Raw genomic sequence first — 20942 nt, 5'->3', positions numbered from 1 at the left:
CCCACATCTGGAATTGGCAGCTCAACATTGCAAACATCTGCTTCAAGGAGGCATTGAGCTACCATGTTAGATGTCAGGATAATAATATCTGCATGAACTATGGTGCAGTTTTAGTGGAAAATTTTTCTTTTGTAATCAATGTTAAGTTGTTTTAACATTTAGGAGATTAAATGGAGGCAATGTTCCTTTAATGTGAAACGTACAAACAGATTTGATAACTTCCATTCCATTTTACAGGGAAATTGTTGAAATCTACCCCCCGCCCCCCCCCCCCCACCCCCCGGCCAAAGAAAAAGTAACTGTGACGAGAATGGTGAAGATGTATTCACATCAGCTCCCTCACAGTGGCCAAGAAGGCAGGAATTGTTTTCTCTCTCTCTCTCTCTCAAACTAACTGCATTGGAATAAAGTGTGTAAGATGTTTGAATCTTTTAGACACCAGTACCAGCGGTCCGTGCGGACTTCCTGTTGTTTGGAGTTTATCCAGTGGAATTAATAACGTTTCCAGAAACTCGCTAAACTGCACAGACTGAAATCATGGCCAATAGCAAAACTCACCGCAACTTTGAGACCGCGGTGATGTCCTTAATGGTCTGAGGGTAGGAGAGAGAGTGCGAAAGCGAGATCGCCAGCATGTGCACCTTCACCCAGCCGCTCGGGGCTGGGACTGGGAGTGGGACTGGGTGGAGGAGACGGCGCTGAGCCCCTGCCAGTCCGTCTCCAGGGGTTGGGAGGGTCCCTGCCGGCGAGCACGAAGAGTCAAAGAGGCAGTTCCGAAAGGGACTGGCAACTCGAGCTCTGTTCGTTCTTCACTCCATTGGAAGATGGCACAATGTAAATGGGAACTTCCTTCTTTACATACATGGCAATTTCCCCAACATTCATGTTGCCCTTACCGACATGGTTACAGGTAGTGTTAGGATGGTCCACACTGTGACACAACCAAAGCTTACGGCGAAATAGAAAGCAATGCTCGTTCCAAGGTGACTTTGCTAAACTCGGAGGGCAGCTAAAGACAACATTAGTGTGGAGGTGAGAAAGACACTTTGACAGTGTATGAGGGGTCCAGCAACCCAGGAGCTGGTGGGCGAGGCTCTGGATCTGTTAAGTAGGTGGTCTTCGTCATGGAAAAGAAACCTGGTCAGAAACTCAGCCAGGGTTGAGGAGGGCAGGGAAGATAATAATAATAATCTTTATTATTGTCACAAGTAGGCTTACATTGACACTGCAATGAAGTTACTGTGAAAAGCCCCTAGCCGCCACATTCTGGCGCCTGTTCGGGTACACGGAGGGAGAATTCAGAATGTCCAAATTACCAAACAGCACGTCTTTCGGGACTTGTGGGAGGAAACCGGAGCACCCGGAGGAAACCCACGCAGACACAGGGAGAACGTGCAGTCTTTGCACAGACAGTGACCCAAGCCGGGAATCGAACCTGGGACCCTGGCATTGTGCTACCGTGCGATATTGAGAACTACGAGAATGATTGAATTCGGCAATTCAAACTTGACTTGATGTAAATAAAACACAAAAGAGAACGTGTTTACGATTTGGAATGTGCTGCCTGAGGTGGAGGTGGAGGCAGGGCCAATCCAGGCAGTTAAGAGGGATAAAAGCAAATTACTGCGGATGCTGGAATCTGAAACAAAAACAAAGAACAAAGAAAAGTACAGCACAGGAACAGGCCCTTCGGCCCTCCAAGCCTGCACCGACCATGCTGCCCATCTAAACTAAAATCTTCTACACTTCCGTGGTCCGTATCCCTCTATTCCCATCCTAATCATGTATTTGTCAAGATGCCCCAAAACAGAAAATACTGGACAATCTCAGCAGGTCCGACAGCATCTGTGGAGAGAAAAGAGAGCTAACATTTCGGGTCTGGACGACTGTTTGTCAAAGAGGGAATTGGATTACCATCTGAAAAGAAGGGATGTGCAGGGGTACAGGGGAAATGTGGGAACGTGCCGCTGGGAGAATTGCTCCTTCAGGGCGCTTGCACAGAAACAATGGGCTGAATGGCCTTCTTTTCTATGAAGTAACAATGACTGTCAATTTGGGGGTTTTAGTCTTTGTACCTTTTCAGGTTTGACATCACCAGTCATTCCAGCAAGCAAAGTCTCCCATTCCCTCCACACAATGTACAGAATCCAGGCTGGGCCCGCCGTCTAAATCCCTTTGGAAATAGCAGAATTTAGTGTTTAATGTTTAGCTGTGGCCACTAGAGAACAATGCAAGTGGTTTTCAAGGAGACGCATAGCCACCTGAACCCTGAACACTTTTCAGATGGATTTGGCAGTCTTTGGGATGGGCTGGTGCTGACAGTGTGTTCTGGGCAAGTCGAATTTCCTCTTAGACCATAAGATATAGGAGCAGAATTTGGCCAATCAGCCCATCAAGTCTGCTCCACCATTCAATCATGGCTGATATGTTCCTCATCCCCATTCTCCTGCAAATTTGCTGCAAAGGATCCTGACGGACCCATCTCAGCAGTTGCACCAGGATGTTCATCATTTAAGGTTTTCAGGGTGTTACCTTACCCATTTAATTAATGTAATATTAGGCTGTTTAATGCAATATCAGACTGACTAATGTAATATCAGATTGTTTAATGCAATGTGAGACTGATTAATGTAATATCAGACCGATTAATGTAATATCAGACTGATTAATACAATATCAGACCGATTAATGCAATATCAGACTGATTAATGTAATATCAGACTGATTAATGCAATATCAGACCGATTAATGTAATATCAGACTGATTAATGCAATATCAGATCGATTAATGTAATATCAGACCGATTAATGTAATATCAGACTGATTAATACAATATCAGACCGATTAATGCAATATCAGACTGATTAATGTAATATCAGACTGACTAATGTAATATCAGATTGTTTAATGCAATATCAGACTGTTTAATGCAATATCAGACCGATTAATGTAATATCAGACCGATTAATGTAATATCAGACTGATTAATACAATATCAGACCGATTAATGCAATATCAGACTGATTAATGTAATATCAGACTGATTAATGCAATATCAGACCGATTAATGTAATATCAGACTGATTAATGCAATATCAGACCGATTAATGTAATATCAGACCGATTAATGTAATATCAGACTGATTAATACAATATCAGACCGATTAATGCAATATCAGACTGATTAATGTAATATCAGACTGATTAATGCAATATCAGACCGATTAATGTAATATCAGACTGATTAATGCAATATCAGACCGATTAATGTAATATCAGACTGATTAATGTAATATCAGACTGATTAATGCAATATCAGACCGATTAATGTAATATCAGACTGATTAATGCAATATCAGACCGATTAATGCAATATCAGACCGATTAATGTAATATCAGGCTGATTAATGCAATATCAGACCGATTAATGCAATATCAGACCGATTAATGTAATATCAGGCTGATTAATACAATATCAGACTGTTTAATGCAATATCAGACTGATTAATACAATATCAGACTGATTAATGCAATATCAGACCGATTAATGTAATATCAGGCTGATTAATGCAATATCAGACTGATTAATGTAATATCAGACTGATTAATGCAATATCAGACCGATTAATGTAATATCAGGCTGATTAATGTAATATCAGGCTGATTAATGCAATATCAGACTGATTAATGCAATATCAGACTGATTAATGTAATATCAGACTGATCAATGTAATATCAGACTGATTAATGTAATATCAGGCTGATTAATGCAATATCAGACTGATTAATGCAATATCAGACTGATTAATGTAATATCAGACTGATTAATGTAATATCAGACTGATCAATGTAATATCAGGCTGATTAATGCAATATCAGACTGATTAATGCAATATCAGACTGATTAATGCAATATCAGACTGATTAATGCAATATTAGACTGATTAATGCAATATCAGACTGATTAATGTAATATCAGACTGATCAATGTAATATCAGACTGATTAATGTAATATCAGGCTGATTAATGCAATATCAGACTGATTAATGTAATATCAGACTGATCAATGTAATATCAGACTGATTAATGTAATAGCAGACTGTTTAATGCAATATCAGACTGATTAATACAATATCAGACTGATTAATGCAATATCAGACTGATTAATGCAATGTGAGACTGATTAATGTAATATCAGACTGTTTAATGTAATATCAGGCTGATTAATGCAATATCAGACTGATTAATGTAATATCAGACTGATCAATGTAATAGCAGACTGTTTAATGCAATATCAGACTGATTAATACAATATCAGACTGATTAATGCAATATCAGACTGATCAATGTAATATCAGACTGATTAATGTAATAGCAGACTGTTTAATGCAATATCAGACTGATTAATACAATATCAGACTGATCAATGTAATATCAGACTGATTAATGTAATAGCAGACTGTTTAATGCAATATCAGACTGATTAATACAATATCAGACTGATTAATGCAATATCAGACTGATTAATGTAATATCAGACTGATTAATGTAATATCAGACTGTTTAATGCAATATCCGACTGAGTAATACAATATCAGACTGTTTAATGCAATATCAGACTGATTAATGCAATATCAGACTGATTAATGCAATATCAGACCGATTAATGTAATATCAGACTGATTAATGCAATATCAGACTGATTAATGTAATATCAGGCTGATTAATGCAATATCAGACTGATTAATATAATATCAGACTGATTAATGTAATAGCAGACTGTTTAATGCAATATCAGACTGATTAATACAATATCAGACTGATTAATGTAATATCAGACTGATTAATGTAATATCAGACTGTTTAATGCAATATCCGACTGATTAATACAATATCAGACTGTTTAATGCAATATCAGACTGATTAATACAATATCAGACTGATTAATGCAATATCAGACTGATTAATGCAATATCAGACTGATTAATGCAATATCAGACTGATTAATGTAATATCAGACCCGCAGAAGCTCCAGATCCTCTACGCACGGGTGTGTTTTTCCCCTCATCCGGGACGCGCCCACCTACACAAAAGCAATGGCGCTACTAAAGGGACAGTACATCAAGTGTACGCCAGGCACCTTCTGGCCACAAGACGGCAACTCCCGGGGGAGTCTCAGGACGATTTCTTGCGGGCTCTACGGATTATCGGTAGGAACTGTGACTGCCAGGCAGTTTCGGCAGTCCAACACACCAAACTATTAATCAGAGGCGCTTATGTCATGGGCATTAAGTCTACTTACGTTCGCCAGCGGCTGTTGGAAGGGGGTACGCTCGACCTTGCAGAGACTGTGCAGCTTGCTAACTCCCAAGAAGTGGCCTCCCGTAATCTGGAGGCCTACACCTTCGACCGCGCGGCACCCTCGTGGGCATCGTGGGCCCCAGCAGCGGCCGACTCGATTGCACCGCAAGCCTGCGCCGCGCGGCAGCCAGCCAACTCCGGAGGGCCCAAATGTTACTTTTGTGGCCAGAGCAAACATCCCAGGCAGTGCTGCATGGCACGGAGCGCAACCTGCAACAGGTGTGGGAAGAAGGGCTACTTTGTTTCTGTTTGCCAGGCCCGGTCGGTCGCCGTTGTTTCCAGGCCCAGCATCGCTACACCCCCCACGTGTGATCCAGGGACGCCACCATCTTCTCCACCACAGGCCACTGATGTCGCCCGCCATGTGCACCCCGTCGGCACCACCATCTTGGACTGCGCCTCAGGACCCCTGCTCGCCTGGACGTTCGCGGCCCGCCGATACCTCCACCACCGCTGATCAGCCCGGGACCTCCCAACATCTTCCGCAGCTCGCTTCCATCACCCTGGATCAGTCTTGGCCCCGCAACCTCGCGACCGCTATGACGACGGTGAAGATCAACGGGCACGAGACGACCTGCCTCTTTGACTCCGGGAGCACAGAGAGTTTCATCCACCCTGCTACAGTAAGGCACTGCTCCCTCCCGGTACTCCCCGTCACCCGGAAAATCTCCCTGGCCTCCGGATCCCATTCCGTGCAAATCCGGGGGTACTGCATCGTGACCCTCACTGTTCAGGGCATAGAGTATATCGACTTCAGGCTCTACGTCCTCCCCCATCTCTGCGCTGCCTTGTTACTAGGTCTCGATTTTCAATGTCACCTCCAAAGCCTTACTCTGAAATTCGGCGGACCCTTGCCCCCCCCTCACCATTTGTGGCCTCATGACCTTTAAGGTCGAACCGCCTTCACTGTTCGCAAACCTCACCCCGGACTGTAAGTCCATTGCCACGAGGAGCAGACGGTACAGTGCGCAGGACAGGGCCTTTATCAAGTCAGAAGTCCAACAGCTTCTGCGGGAGGGGATCATAGAGGCCAGTACTAGCCCCTGGAGAGCTCAAGTGGTGGTAGTCAAGACTGGTGAGAAACACAGGATGATCATCGACTCCAGTCAGACCATCAATCGGTACACACAGCTCGATGCGTACCCACTCCCACGCATATCTGACATGGTCAATCAGATTGCGCAGTATCCAGTCTTCTCCACAGTTGACTTGAAGTCACCTACCACCAGCTCCGCATCCGCCCGGAGGACCTCCAATACACTGCATTCGAAGCAGATGGCCGCCTCTATCCTTCCTTAGAGTTCCCTTCAGCGTCACCAATAGGGTCTCGGTCTTCCAGCGATAGATGGACCGAATGGTTGACCAGTATGGGCTGCGGGCCACTTTCCCGTACCTAGATAATGTCACCATCTGCGGCCACGAGCAGCAGGACCACGACGCAAACCTCTAAAAATTCCTCCACACCGCTAAACTCCTTAACCTCACCTGCAATAAGGAGAAATGCGTTTTCCGCACCAACCGCTTAGCCATCCTTGGCTACGTTGTGGAAAATGGAGTCCTCGGGCCCGACCCCGACCACATGCGCCCCCTCCTGGAACTCCCTCTCCCCCGCTGCCCCAAGGCCCTGAAACGATGCCTGGGGTTTTTCTCATATTACGCCCAGTGGGTCCCCAATTATGCAGACAAGGCCCGCACACTCATCAAGTCCACAGTTTTTCCCCTGATGGCTGAAACCCGCCGGGCCTTCGACCACATCAAGGCGGACATCACCAAAGCCACGATGCATGCGGTCGACGTGTCCCTCCCCTTTCAGGTCGAGAGCGATGCAACGGACGTGGCTCTGGCCGCCACCCTCAACCAGGCGGGCCGGCCCGTGGTTTTCTTTTCCCTTCATGCCTCCGAAATTCGGCACTCCTCTGTCGAAAAGGAGGCCCAAGCCATTGGGGAAACTGTGCGACATTGGTGGCATTACCTGGCCGGCAGGAGATTCACTTTCCTCACTGACCAACCGTCGGTTGCCTTCATGTTTAGCATACACAGCGGGGCAAGATCAAGAATGACAAGATCTTGAGGTGGAGGATCGAGCTCTCCACCTACAACTATGAGATCTTGTATCGCCCGGGGAAGCTCAATGAGCCCCCAGATGCCCTATCCCGCAGTACATGTGTCAGCACACAAGTGGACCGACCCCGGGCTCTCCATAATGACCTCTGCCACCCGGGGGTCACCTGGTTCTTCCATTTTATCAAGGCCCGCAACATGCCCTACTCCATCGAGGAGGTCAGGACCATGACCAGGGACTGCCCAGTCTGCGCGGAGTGCAAATCGCACTCCTACCACCCAGATAGAGTGCACTTGGTGAAGGCCTCCCGCCCCTGTGAGGGCCTCAGCATGGACTTCAAAGGGCCTCTCCCCTCCACCGACCGCAACGTATATTTTCTCAATGTTATTGATGAGTACTCCCGTTTCCCATTCGCCATCCCATGCCCCGACATGACTTCTGCCATGGTCATCAAGGCCTTACACAGCATCTTCACCCTGTTCGGTTTCCCCACCTACATCCACAGCGATCGGGGATCCTCCTTCATGAGTGATGAGCTGCGGCAGTTCCTGCTCAGCAAGGGCATCGCCTCGAGCAGGACGACCAGCTACAACCCCCGGGGAAATGGGCAGGTGGAGAGGGAGAACTGGACAGTCTGGAAGGCCGTCCTGCTGGCCCTTCGGTTTAGGAATCTCCCGGTATCCCACTGGCAGGAGGTCCTCCCCAATGCACTCCACTCCTGTGCACTGCTACTAATGAGACCCCTCACGAACGAGTGTTTGCCTTCCCTAGGAAGTCCACCTCCGGGGTCTCGCTCTTAACATGGCTGACAGTTCCTGGGCCCGTCCTCTTCCGGAAGCATGTGAGGAGCCATAAATCGGATCCCTTGGTTGAGAAAGTCCACCTGCTCCATGTGAACCCGCAGTACGCCTACGTGGCTCACCCCGACGGGCGACAGCACACAGTCTCCCTCCGGGACCTGGCACCTGCTGGGTCCCCACCCACAACCCCCGACCTGGTACCGCTTCTCCCCCTTCCGGTTGCCTCCCTCACCCCTGCGCCACCCACCCTCCCGCCAGCGAACTTCACCGCAGCCCCCCCACCAGCAACATCCATCCCCTCACTGGATCCACTACGGGGTGACGATGGAGAGGACAACACACTCCCGGTGTCGCAGGTGACCACATCGGCGCCCACATCACCACCAGGACTGAGGCAATCGCAGCGGAGGGCCAAATCCCCCAACGGACTAAATCTGTAATATTGTTCTTCACCCCCACCGGACTCTTTTTAAACAGGGGGTGAATGTGGTAAACACCACTGGTAACACACTACACGTATTACGGTACTGCCACTGTATTGCAGGTGTCACATTAATCCCAGCCTGCTGGCTCCTCCCAGCAGGCGCCGTATAAAAGTGTATGCTCTCCTGCGCTGCTCCCATTCTGGTTCCAGCTGCAGGAGGCTCAACATCTTGTGCAATAAAGCCTCAATTGTTTCACCATTCTCGTCTCGTGGTCATTGATGGTACATCACACAGCCCTGGCGATGTGAAGCCTGAGCACAGTCAAGGGGGTCAGGGCACTGATATTGTGGCCCTCTGCCACTGCCAGGCTGCAGGGCCCTGGGGGTTGGGTGGGCTTGGTCTGTGGATGAGGGGTTGACCCCTGGATGCCCCACGGATAGGGGTCCCATGTTGGGTCTTCCCTTCCAGCCCTGGGCAAACTGAAGATCACCCTTGGCGTGGCATCCCTCTGCTGAACAGCATCCTCCTGGTCTGAGTGGGGGTGGGAATATCTGACAGACCTCGAATGCAATGATGTTTATTCATGTATGAATATTAAAATGAATTCAAATTCATGGTAATCAGGCTCACACCCTTGCCGATGTGGGGGGGGGGGGGGGGTGTTGGTAGATCTCAAAGTGAGATCTGACCTCTGCAAATCCCATTATGGCCCTCTCGTGAGAGTTTGTGGCTATAACGGGATTTGTGTCTGTGGCTAACAGGCCCAGAAAATAGTGGCCAATGATGTTGATCTCCCAGTACCTGCTAACATGTATGGCCATGACTTTTTACAGCCACAGCAAAAGGACTGTGCTGCTCACTGTACCAAACTACTGTGCGTCAGTGTGTTACAACAGAGTACCACGTATGCCAGTTGAGTCAGCATCCCACACAGTAAATTCACACATTGAAATGGATTCAAACACAGTCCAAAGTGAATGGGACTTAAATTTGTTCAGATTCCCCATTCCTCTGCAACCTGTTAAGAGATGTGGAGATTTGGAGACGTATAACTGCTCACATAAGCAGGGAGGTGTGGGGTGTGTTTTAGTATGGAACCATCAGTGTATGTGCCAATAAGTGGAGGAGATGCTACACTGAGATCTTGTCATGTAACCAGCGGAGTGTAATAACAGATTTAATTTTAGACAAAAATGTACATTTATGTTATCTAAAATATCAAAGGACATTGTCTACACAAAATGAAATGGAATATTGAATAACTAATTAAATATAGGGGCTGTATACTGGGGCTGTTTAGCACAGGGCTAAATCGCTGGCTTTGAAGGCAGGCCAGCAGCACGGTTCGATTCCTGTAACAGCCTCCCCGAACAGGCGCCGGAATGTGGCAACTAGGGGCTTTTCACAGTAACTTAATTTGAAGCCTACTTGTGACAATAAGCGATTTTCATTTCATTCATTTCAGTTCATTCATTCATATAGTGTGTCTAGTTGTAGCGTATCTTAAGCACAGCAGCATTTTAAAAATTTGAGGTGTTGGCCATCATGATATAACCTCTGAATAGCCAGCAAATCAATGAAGAATGCCAGGGAAGAAGTCCTTGAAGCCAGTTGCTGAGTGATGTCACCCTCTCAGGACGATGTGCCCTCAGTAATCACTTTCAGCTGCTCTGCTCACGCCCACTGACTGAAGGCTCCTGGACAGCAGATGTTGCAGCTGTGTTAAGAAAAGTGTGTGTTGATTCAAGAGGGAATCATTCCCAGTGAAACAGTAAACTAAAAAAATCCATTTGTTTGTAACATTTGTATTTATTTAATGGGAATCCACTCCAGCTTATTGAAAAGCTGAGCGCAAACATCGTGTAACATGAAAGATTAAACCCCTTCCCTGTAACGTGCTGAAGAAAAGCTAAGTTGATTTTAAATAGCGTGTGGTTTACCGAGGAGAACTTGGATAGGTCAATTCAGTTCATTTTGGCCTGTGTACACAGAATACCACTACCAGTTTCACCAAAAGTGACCACAGGATGGCTCGAATCAGAAATGAAGAAAATGATGTTATTTCGAATTTGGGGCTTGGATATATTGCTCGGGCAAAGTGTAAGAAATTTCCTTACACATCTGACTGTGCTATACTAGGCCTGGAAGTGCTGGATTCTAATGCTAGATATCGAAAAGGAAAAAAATTCTATTCTCCTGCACTTTGATGAGCAATAAATATATTGGGCTGGATTCTCCGTTTTGGGACTATGTCCCTACACCGTCGTAAAAACTGTGGACTTTCACTCCAGAAAAATTGGCGTGAAAGAGCCACATATTCCTAGCCCTGCAGGGGGATAGCAGGGACCCGGTGTGGATCTAGCAGTATCGGGGTTTGGAGAATCCAGACCATAATACATAGGTTGAGTTAATTTAGTGCTTCACCCGCATCATAATGGGCGGCACAGCAGCACAGTGGTTAGCACTGTTGCTTCACAGTGCCAGGGTCCCAGGTTTGATTCCCGGCTTGGGTCATTGTCTGTGCAAAGTCTGCATGTTCTCCCTGTGTGGTCTGCGTGGTTTTCCTCCAGGTGCTCCGGTTTCCTCCCACAAGTCCTGAAAGACTGAAAGTCCCGTAACAGCCTCCCCGAACAGGCGCCGGAATGTGGCGACTAGGGGCTTTCCACAGTAACTTCATTTGAAGCCTACTTGTGACAATAAGCGATTTTCATTTCATTTCATGTGCTGTTAGGTAATTTGGACATTCTGAATTCTCCGTCAGTGTACCTGAGCAGGCGCTGGAATGTGGCGACTAGGGACTTTTCACAGTAACTTCATTGCAGTGTTAATGTAAGCCTACTGGTTACAATAAAGATTATTATTATTAATCTAATGTACCAAATATTATACTATATATTATAGCCTTCAAAATAGTAATATATTGTATGCGACCTAAAAGGTTGAGTGCAACTAAAGTCCATTTTTTGACATAAAATAAAGATCAATAAAGATTGTTAATAATTAATTTAAAATATTATATATAATTTTCATATATCTATATCATATTTCAGGTGTCATATTGCCATAAATGCGATTTTCGGTCACATTTGAACAAAAGTATAAGAAAAAGCAAAGTCAATGTAGACCAGCAACAGAGATGAATTCTAATTGAATTCATAAATCAAATTATAAAAAGAACGCCAGACTGTCATTAAATTATTCCAAGGATGTGGTGAGAGCGGGACGTAGCAAGTTACACACAATTTCACTTTAGAAGCAAACTGATACATTTGGTGTAAGATTCCAATCCTTATATAAGTGTATCTTTTTTATTCACAACAAAAAACATTTCATGTTAAGATGTTAATTTGCCCTGCTGACTATCTTCTTGGCTATTGTGCCAACTTTCTACACCACTCTGAATTTGTTCATGTCTCACTTCAGCTGTCCTTACTAACCTTGAACAAAACTGTCAATTTGATTCACTTGTGCCTGATTATGGACAGTTTCTACAATGAACATGTCCTTGTTGGTAATTACGCCTGCAAGAAACAGGGGCATTTCATACCAATGGCCTGGCTCAAACTGAACCATCATCCCACAGTTGAAAGGACTGTAATCTTGCCCACAGTCCCATCCTGTTCCCCAATTCTAATTTATTCATAATATTTCTAGCATGTTTTCAAAATAAGAATATCCAAGCGAATATTTTTATAGTTTTGCAACTCAGACATAAATCAAATTACACTGGCTTGTAACAGTTTGTGGTTGTGTATCAGCGTAAACACAAGGTAAGTATGGTTGATCCCGCAGGAGGAGGGGACAGAAATCCCCCATCAGAATAGTCACCTGGAACGTCAGGGGACATAATGACCCAGTGAAAAGGACCTTCGGCCACTTGAAAAGTATGTAAGCCGACAGAGTCTTCTTCCAAGAGACACACCTGAGGGAAAAGGACCGACTGCGGGTAAGAAAGGGATGGGTGGGACAGATGCACCATTCATGTTACGGGACGAGAGTTAGGGGGATAGTCATACTGCTTAGTAAGAGGGTGGCATTTAGCACGACGAGGACGGTTACGGATCCAGGGGGACAATATGTCACGGTCAGCGGTGTCGGGAAGGGGCATCAGTGGTCCTTGTGAACTATACTTTCCAAACTGGGACGACACGGGGTTCATAAAAAAGACCATGACGGAACTCCCCAACATAAATCCCACTGACTAGTCATGGGGGGGGGGGGGACCGCTGACGAACAGATCAAACCCCTTAAAGGGGAAGACATCAAACATGGCAAAAGAGCTAGGTGCGTTGATGGAGCATGTGGGGGCAGTGGATCTGTGGAGGTTCACGCATCCAGGGGAGGAAGGAGTTTTCATTCTTCTCGCAGGTACAAAGTGTTTACACCCATATTGACACCTTTTTCTTTTAAATTTAGAGCACCCAATTATTATCCTTTTTCCAATTAAGGGGCAATTTAACATGGTCAATTCACCTAACCTGCACATCTTTGGGTTGTGAGGGTGAAACCCACGCAGACATGGGGAGAATGTGCAAGCTCCACACGGACAGTGACCCAGAGCCGGGATTCGAACCCGGATCCTCAGTGCTGCAGTTCCAGTGCTAACCACTGCGCCACATGCCGTCCTCCATATCGACTTCCTTGTGGTGGGGAAATCAGTGCTTCTAGGGATAATAAGAGTGGAATACTCGGCAATTATAATCTCTAACCACGCTCCACACATGATCGCAGAAGTCCAGACAGGCTTTGTCAAGGGTAGGCAGCTAACAGCAAACAGCAGGCACCTGCTGAACGTGATAATGACCCCATCCGGGGAGAGAACACCAGAGGTGATAATCTCCCTGGACACAGAAAAGGCTTTTGACAGAGTCAAGTGGAAATACCTCATAGAGCTATTGGAGTGATTTGGTCTGGGAACAGGGTTTACCTCCTGATTGAAGCTCCTGTACAACGCCCGAATAGAGAGCGTATGACAAGCTCTAAATACTTCCAGCTGCACAGGGGCACAAGGCAGGGATGCCCGCTGTCCCCGCCTCTATTGGCCCTGGCAGTTGTACCGCTGGCGATCGCGCTCAGATCGATGACATATTGGAAGGGGATCCAGAGGGGGGAAAGCGAGCACAGAGGTTCACTCTATGCGGACGACCTGCACCTCTACATTTCGGATCCACAAGGCAGCATGGAAGGGATCCTGAAAGAGTTTGGGGCCTTCTCGTGCTCCAAACTCAACCTGAGCAAGAGTGAAGTCTTCCCGGTGAACCCACGAGGGTGCGAGATAGAGCTGGGGGGACTGCCATTCAAGCAAGCCCAAAGTAAATTCCGCTACCTGGGGATCCAAATTGCCCACAACTGGACACGGACCCTCAAATGGAACCTGAATTGTCTGGTGGAGGAAGTTAAAAAGGACCAGCAGAGGTGGGACACATGGCCATTCTCCCTAATAATAATAATCTTTATTATTGTCACAAGTAGGCTTACATTAACACTGCAATTAAGTTACTGTGAAAATCCCCTAGTCATAGATCATAGAATTTACAATGTAGAAGGAGGCCATTTGGCCCATCGAGTATGCACTGGATCTTGGAAAGAGCACCCCACTTAAGCCCTCACCTTTACCCTATCCCCATAAACCAGTAACCCCACCTAACCTAAGGGTAATTTAACATGGCCAATCCACCTAACCTGCACACTTTTGGACTGTGGGAGGAAACGGAGCACACGGAGGAAACACACACACACACGGGGAGAACGTGCAGACTCCGCACAGACAGTGACCCAAGCTGGGAATCAAACCTGGAACCCTGGAGCTGTGAAGCAACTGTGCTAACCACTCTGCTACCATGCTGCCCACAAAAATGAACATGACATGCAGTGTATTACTAGACAAATTATTATTTTGTTTTCATAAATTCAGAGTACCCAATTCATTTTTTCCAATTAAGGGGCAATTTAGTGTGGCCAATCTACCTACCCTGCACATCTTTGGGTTGTGGGGGTGAACCTACACTCCGGCGCCTGTTCAGCTACAAAGCGGGAGAATGCAGAATGTCCAATTCACCTAACAAGCACGTCTTTCGGAACTTTTGGGAGTAAACCGGAGCACCCGGAAGAAACCCACGCAGACACGGGGAGAACATGCAGACTCCACACAGACAGTGACCAAAGCAGGAATTGAACCTGGGACTCTGGTGCTGTGAAGCAACAGTCTAACCACTCTGCTACAGACGATCAAGATGAACGTGCTGCCCAGGTTCATCATCCTGTTCATATCCATACCGATCTTCATCCCCAAGACCTTCTTTAACACAGTCAATTAATTGATCATGGCGTTCATGTCGGGGGGATGGGGAGGAGAATCCAAAGATCCCCAAAAGGGTCCGACAAAGAAAAATAAGTATTGGAGGCCTGGCCCTCCCAAACCTACAATACTACCACTTGGGTGGCCAAGGCAGAGAGAGTGAGGAGATGGGTGAAGGAACCACAAGCAGAATAGGTGAGGATGGATGTGAGTTCCTGCATAGGGATGTCCGTCCAAGCCCTCACCACAGTGACATTCCCATCCCCGCCAGCCAAACATTCAGGAAGCGTACTGGTTGTAGTCACACCCTGGACCTGGAACCAACTGAGAGAGCACTTCAGTCTGACTGAAATGTCCACTATGGCCCTCATCTGCAGCAACCACAGGTTCGTGGCAGCCACGATGGACACCAACTTTAAAAGGTGGAGACAGGACGGAGGGACACAGACAGTTAAGGACTTCTGCACAGACTAACGATGTTAGGGGAACTGATGGAAAGGTTGCAATAGCTCAACAGGAATGAACTGCGACATTTACAAATCAAAAATTCCCTCCACGGGGGGGGGGGGGGGGGGGGGGGGGCACGCTGGCGCAGTGGTTAGCACTGCTGCCTCACGCTGCTGAGGTCCCAGATTTGATTCCGGCTCTGCGTCACTGTCCGTGTGGAGTTTGCACATTCTACCCGTGTTTGTGTGGGTTTCGCCCCCACAACCCAAAGATGTGCAGATAGGTGGATTGGCCACACTAAGTTGTAAAACAAATTGGGTACTCTAAAATTTTTTATTCTTTCATATGGGAATAAAGGATAATGTAAAAAGTTGCATTGCATCAAATAAATCCCCACCTATTCTCTACACAGAACTTCAATCTACGAATACAATTTGCATTCTCTCCCAATCTGGAGAAATCCAATACTCAAACCTCTCCCTGTTGTCTCAAACATGGTACATGCTTACTTGAGCATACAACTGTCTGGACCTGTATCAGCTTGTGATGCTCAATAATCTAGTTAATCCATGTTAAATTTCTTTGAGAATATTTTGTTCGCAATTTTGTAAAAATTAATTCTTGCATCTCAGACGAATTGATATATAATTAAATAATCTATGCAACGATAGGCAAATATAATGTGTTCGGAAAACAAAGGTAGTTTTAAGGGATTTATATTTGTATTGGTAAACATAAGAAATAAGGTATAGTTTTAAATAAGTTTAATTTAACGTTTTTGTGTCTGGAAAGGTAAAACCTACAATTAGATTAATGCTGGACAAAGCTGTTATTATGTGTTAGGGTTCAATTCCAACTGTGATTCTATTTTGCTTAGAGAGGGCTACAGCGTGAAGAATAAATGGACCAGCAGAAGTATGTATGCATTGCTTAGCAACTGAAGGCCTTTTAAAGGGCAGAAAAGTTTTAAAGTTTCAATTTTAGCTGGATATATTACAGTTAAAGTCAGGACACCAGGGAGTGAACTTCTCTTAACTCTGCCAGGAGAACCTGGACAGACCAAGGGAGTTGCAAAGATGCAGGCTTCCTAAGGAACAAGATACAATCCAGATAACCAGGGAATTGGGACAGAAAGAATGTCTTAAGACGACTGAAGTTAAGAGAACAGAGACCAAGGTACTGTTCAAGGAAGAGTAATCAAGATGTTCTCCGTTAAAGAGACAATTGCAGCAACTAGATTTAAAGTGGGGCAGCAAACGCCAGAGATAAATAAAATGTTTGATGCCACTTTACATGAGTCTGAAAATCGAGTTAAAGCAATTATGAACAGCTTGTACTGCAGTCAAGACAAATAAATTTTAAGGGGTTGGTGTAAAAACTGGACTGGACTCACTTTTAAAAGTGGAGCGGAAACTGGGAAACCTGGACGTCACTTCGGAATGCAAACCACTAAGGGAAAGCATTATTATGAGAAGATTTTAAAGCGTGTTCTTGGAAACTCTCATGTGGCAACCTTCATGGGGGATTCTGAGGAGAAATCCGCAGAAACTAACATGGGTTCAGAGTGGAGTGTATATTTGACCACAGTCATCTTGTGTGTTTAAACGGGTCTTTAAGTGTTAATGGTACCATTGTAGTTTAAAGATGTCCTTTGAAATCCATGTTAATCTTAAAATATGCATCAATTTGTCAAGTTAAGGAGAATTTTATGATAATCCAACTTTTTATGTTTTTTTTTCTTGTTATTTAAACTAATTGGTTGCCCTGTGACTCCGCTCCGTTTCTCCATGTTTTATTTGAAAAAAGTAAAAGCTACTGGCTTTTGAACCAGAATTCCATTCCCGTCCAGTTATAACACCAACTGGGATGGTAGCACAGGTAATATTTACATAACTTACTTTTGCAATATAAACATTGGCAAGTTCTAGGCTGCTCAAACTCTGCTTGAATTTCGAAAGCTGTATTCAAGTCGCTGTAAACTCTCCAAATGCTGTTTTCGGTTGATGTATTTGTATGATGGGATCATCTTACAGTACGTTTATTTCACAAAGCCGAACATCTCCGATGTCTCCCTCCTCTCCCCATTATTCAATCTCTACCTTCACTCTTTTCGACATGTGTTCCATTCTGTTTGCACTAACGGATGTAGTGCTTGATGTAGACAGCGTCAGTTAACTTGGGTTCATGACGCAGCGAATGCATAATGCATCCAGGATTGGGCATCTGAACTTCTTTAAATCAGCTTCTCAACATCTTTAGCAGGATATAATGATTGATGCAGACTCGAGATAGTAATAAGGACGTTCGGTGTTAGGTTATATATCATGGTTCAAATTATTTTCATGGTATAGTTCGATGTTAAAATAATCAGAGTGAAATTAATTAGTTTATTTATGTCACATGGAGATAAACCAAATTCAATCCAAACTGAAATACCAAGGTATTTTTCTCAAATATTTCCATCTGATTAAAGTTAACATTCTTTATGATTGCTTTGCTATCAAAAAAAAACATGAAAGTTAAAATAATGCTCAATGTAACATCCTCTATTGCAGGGTAGTTAACTTCACCGGCGTCAGAAAGGAAACTCTCTTAAGTAAAAGCAGACATGGCAATGACATAATGTTCCCAGGACACTCAAACATGACATATCTCTGTGTGACCTATATCTCTACAGTAAGAGGGTCTCTGCCTCTTAGCAGACAAACAAGTCATTAGAGACCATTACAAAAGTTGACGTCTGCAGTTATTGCACTTATTATTTAACGAGAGTACGAGCTTCTATACCTTAAAAGCTGACCTAAAAATCATATATGTAAACATCACAACAATAACCTCCCCAGGGTCCTGATTTTGACTTTTACAGTTTATTAACATGCCGTATTAAATAATTAGGCACGTTGTTTAAAACGTGTTGTAAGCATCTATTTCTGCAAGACTTTTAAAATAAGGGTAATTTCTAACTATCGTCTCTTCAAGACAGAGGGCGATAGATTTTTAGATATGAAAGATATCGAGGTACACAGTTGGAGTGCGGGAAACTGCATCGGGGCGGGAGATGAACCGCGATCTGGTGAATTGCTGAGCAGTTTCGAGGGGCCGAATGGCCTCCCCCAGCTCCCATTTCCTATGCAGGGGACTGCAAATTGCGGTCTGTTCAAACCCGGGCATTGAGAGCATTTCCGCATTCTAATCTGTAAAGATCATACATAATGCAAACTTTAAAACAGGACCATGCTTTTTTTTATATCCCTGGCGATTGATATAATTAAATATTGAAGGTAGCTTCTCGCCCTCCGGGCACAGCTGAACTTTGTCACTGTAACCATGCAAACCGACTCGCGTGTAACACTCCAATATGTCAGCAACTCCACCTTATTGCAATGTAATAAGTGCGATGATTTCATGCTGCCTTCTCCCCCTGTTATATATGAAGTGCCTCTCACACTTGTATCCCGCGGTACAAGCGCTGATCCAGGAGCTGCCAAATCTACTGGAGCACACGCTGGGAATGGGGCCCTCAGCCCTGGGGCTTCCAACATTACAGGCAATCAGTACAATAGCCACCGACTTCAAAAAAAACACAGGCCTGCCCCCCCCCCCCCCCCCCCACACTGTATTCTGTGCTCCAGTCACAACATCAGCACGAACTTGCTTCCCCGGATTTGTGTTTTATGCACCATATGATTAGCAACAGTTTAATGAATAAAACTTCTCGCCATGCACTGCGGTTTTTGAACAAAACAAGACATTGAGATGGGCGTGGGAGGGGGACACAGACAATCCGTCAGATAGAGTCAGGCTGCAAACCGGCTCAGTTTCTGCAAACAAAACACACCCCAACACACCCAAATTGGCCACTGAAATTCGGCCAATAAGGTTCTCATTCTAAACACATGTAACTGGACCGAGGGCTATCGATGATAAAAGTCCTCGAGATCTACAGCACGGATAATAACATAAGAACTAGGAGCAGGAGTAGGCCATCTGGCCCCTCGAGCCTGCTCCACCATTCAATGAGATCATGGCTGATCTTTTGTGGACTCAGCCCCACTTTCCGCCCAAACACCATGACCCTTAATCCCTTTATTCTTCAAAAAACTATCTGTCTTTATCTTTAAAACATTTAATGGAGGAGCCTCAACTGCTTCACTGGGCAAGGAATTCCATAGATTCACAACCCTTTGGGTGAAGAAGTTCCTCCTAAACTCAGTCCTAAATCTACTTCCCCTTATTTTGATGCTATACTCCCAGTTCTGCTTTCACCCGCCAGTGGAAACAACCTGCCCGCATTTATCCTACCTATTCCCTTCATAATTTTAAATGTTTCTATAAGACCCCCCCCCCCCCCATCCTTCTAAATTCCAACGAGTACAGTCCCAGTCTACTCAACCTCTCCTCGTAATCCAACCCCCTCAACTCTGGGATTAACCTAATGAATCTCCTCTGCACACCCTCCAGCGCCAGTGCGTCCTTTCTCAGGTAAGGAGACCAAAACTGAACAGAATACTCCAGGTGTGGCCTCACGAATACCGTATACAATTGCAGCATAACCTCCCTAGTCTTAAACTCCATCCCTCTAGCAATGAAGGACAAAACTCCATTTGCCTTCTTAATCACCTGTTGCACCTGTAAACCAACTTTTTGTGCATACCCAGGTCTCTCTGCGTAGAAGCATGTTTTAAGATTTTATCATTTAATTAATAATCCCTTTTGCTGTTATTCCTACCAAAATGGATAACCTCACGTTTGTAATGTTTAGATCACATTGTTTAAATATGATGCTTAAAGTTTTGAACAATTTAGAATTATAGACGCACTGATATTCAACCCAGACCTGTTCGCTCCCATCTCTCTCCACAGATGCTGTCAGACCTGCTGAGATTGTCCAGCATATTGTGTTTGTGTTTCCGATTCCAGCATCCGCAGTGATCTGCTTTTATCACACTGAGAATGGGATTTGGACAATTGCAGTTCCACAAGTTTATCTGTATTTGTGTAAACCTGCAAAACATAGATATTTGCTTCCATCGGTGTGCAAGGCCAGTGGAAGGAAGGGGTTAATTTTTTGGGGGGTTCTGTTAAATGAATGAACATAGCGATGGGATTACGTAATATTTGAGAAAGACGAGCTAGCATTGTGTGCGGGATCAGAGTTGAAATCAGCTCCAGTTTCTCGCTGCTTTCCAGCACCCTGTTTAAAAACAGCCAAGCGCTCTCCTTCAAGGAAACTCCAAGCAGCCTTCAGCGCAGGAAGATCCCAGTGTACCAGTGGACCCGTGCCGCCCCAGAAAAAAAGGGGAAACAGTTTGTGAAATCCAGTTGGTCCCAGCCGGGGGTAAGTTTCACCTCGTGAGTTACACTCCAGTCCTTTTTTTTCGGAGAACAAAATGTGCGGTTTGAATCGCCAGAGAATTCGTGGATTTCTGGTTCATTTCAGATGGTGACACAGTGATTTATATAACAAGATGGCAACAAGTTATGGGAAAGGTTCTCATTTTCTAGAAAGGGAACTATTTAATGAGGAAGCTGGGGTGAGCGTGGGGA

General features: G+C 45.1%; 2 protein-coding genes across 8 annotated transcripts in view; one reads left to right on the top strand and one right to left on the bottom strand.

Moving 5' to 3' along the window:
- Positions 1-17498, bottom strand: part of LOC140388365 (uncharacterized) — a 114181-nt gene extending 96683 nt beyond the window's left edge. For 5 of the 7 annotated variants that reach the window (XM_072472413.1, XM_072472417.1, XM_072472416.1 and 2 more), the window contains exon 1: positions 559-696. The gene's annotated coding sequence lies outside the window, so the exon portion shown is untranslated. Of the gene's footprint in view, positions 1-558; positions 697-17293 lie in introns of those variants that run through there. The other 2 variants (XM_072472415.1, XM_072472414.1) reach the window with 2 other exon arrangements.
- Positions 17499-20568: 3070 nt separating this feature from the next.
- Positions 20569-20942, top strand: part of flnba (filamin B a) — a 218688-nt gene continuing 218314 nt past the window's right edge. The window contains exon 1 of the mRNA XM_072472407.1: positions 20569-20733. The gene's annotated coding sequence lies outside the window, so the exon portion shown is untranslated. The remainder of the gene's footprint in view (positions 20734-20942) is intronic.

This window comes from Scyliorhinus torazame, chromosome 13 (assembly GCF_047496885.1).
Source record: "Scyliorhinus torazame isolate Kashiwa2021f chromosome 13, sScyTor2.1, whole genome shotgun sequence".
NCBI classification, from domain to species: domain Eukaryota; kingdom Metazoa; phylum Chordata; class Chondrichthyes; order Carcharhiniformes; family Scyliorhinidae; genus Scyliorhinus; species Scyliorhinus torazame.
This window is presented reverse-complemented; position numbering and strand designations above follow the sequence as displayed.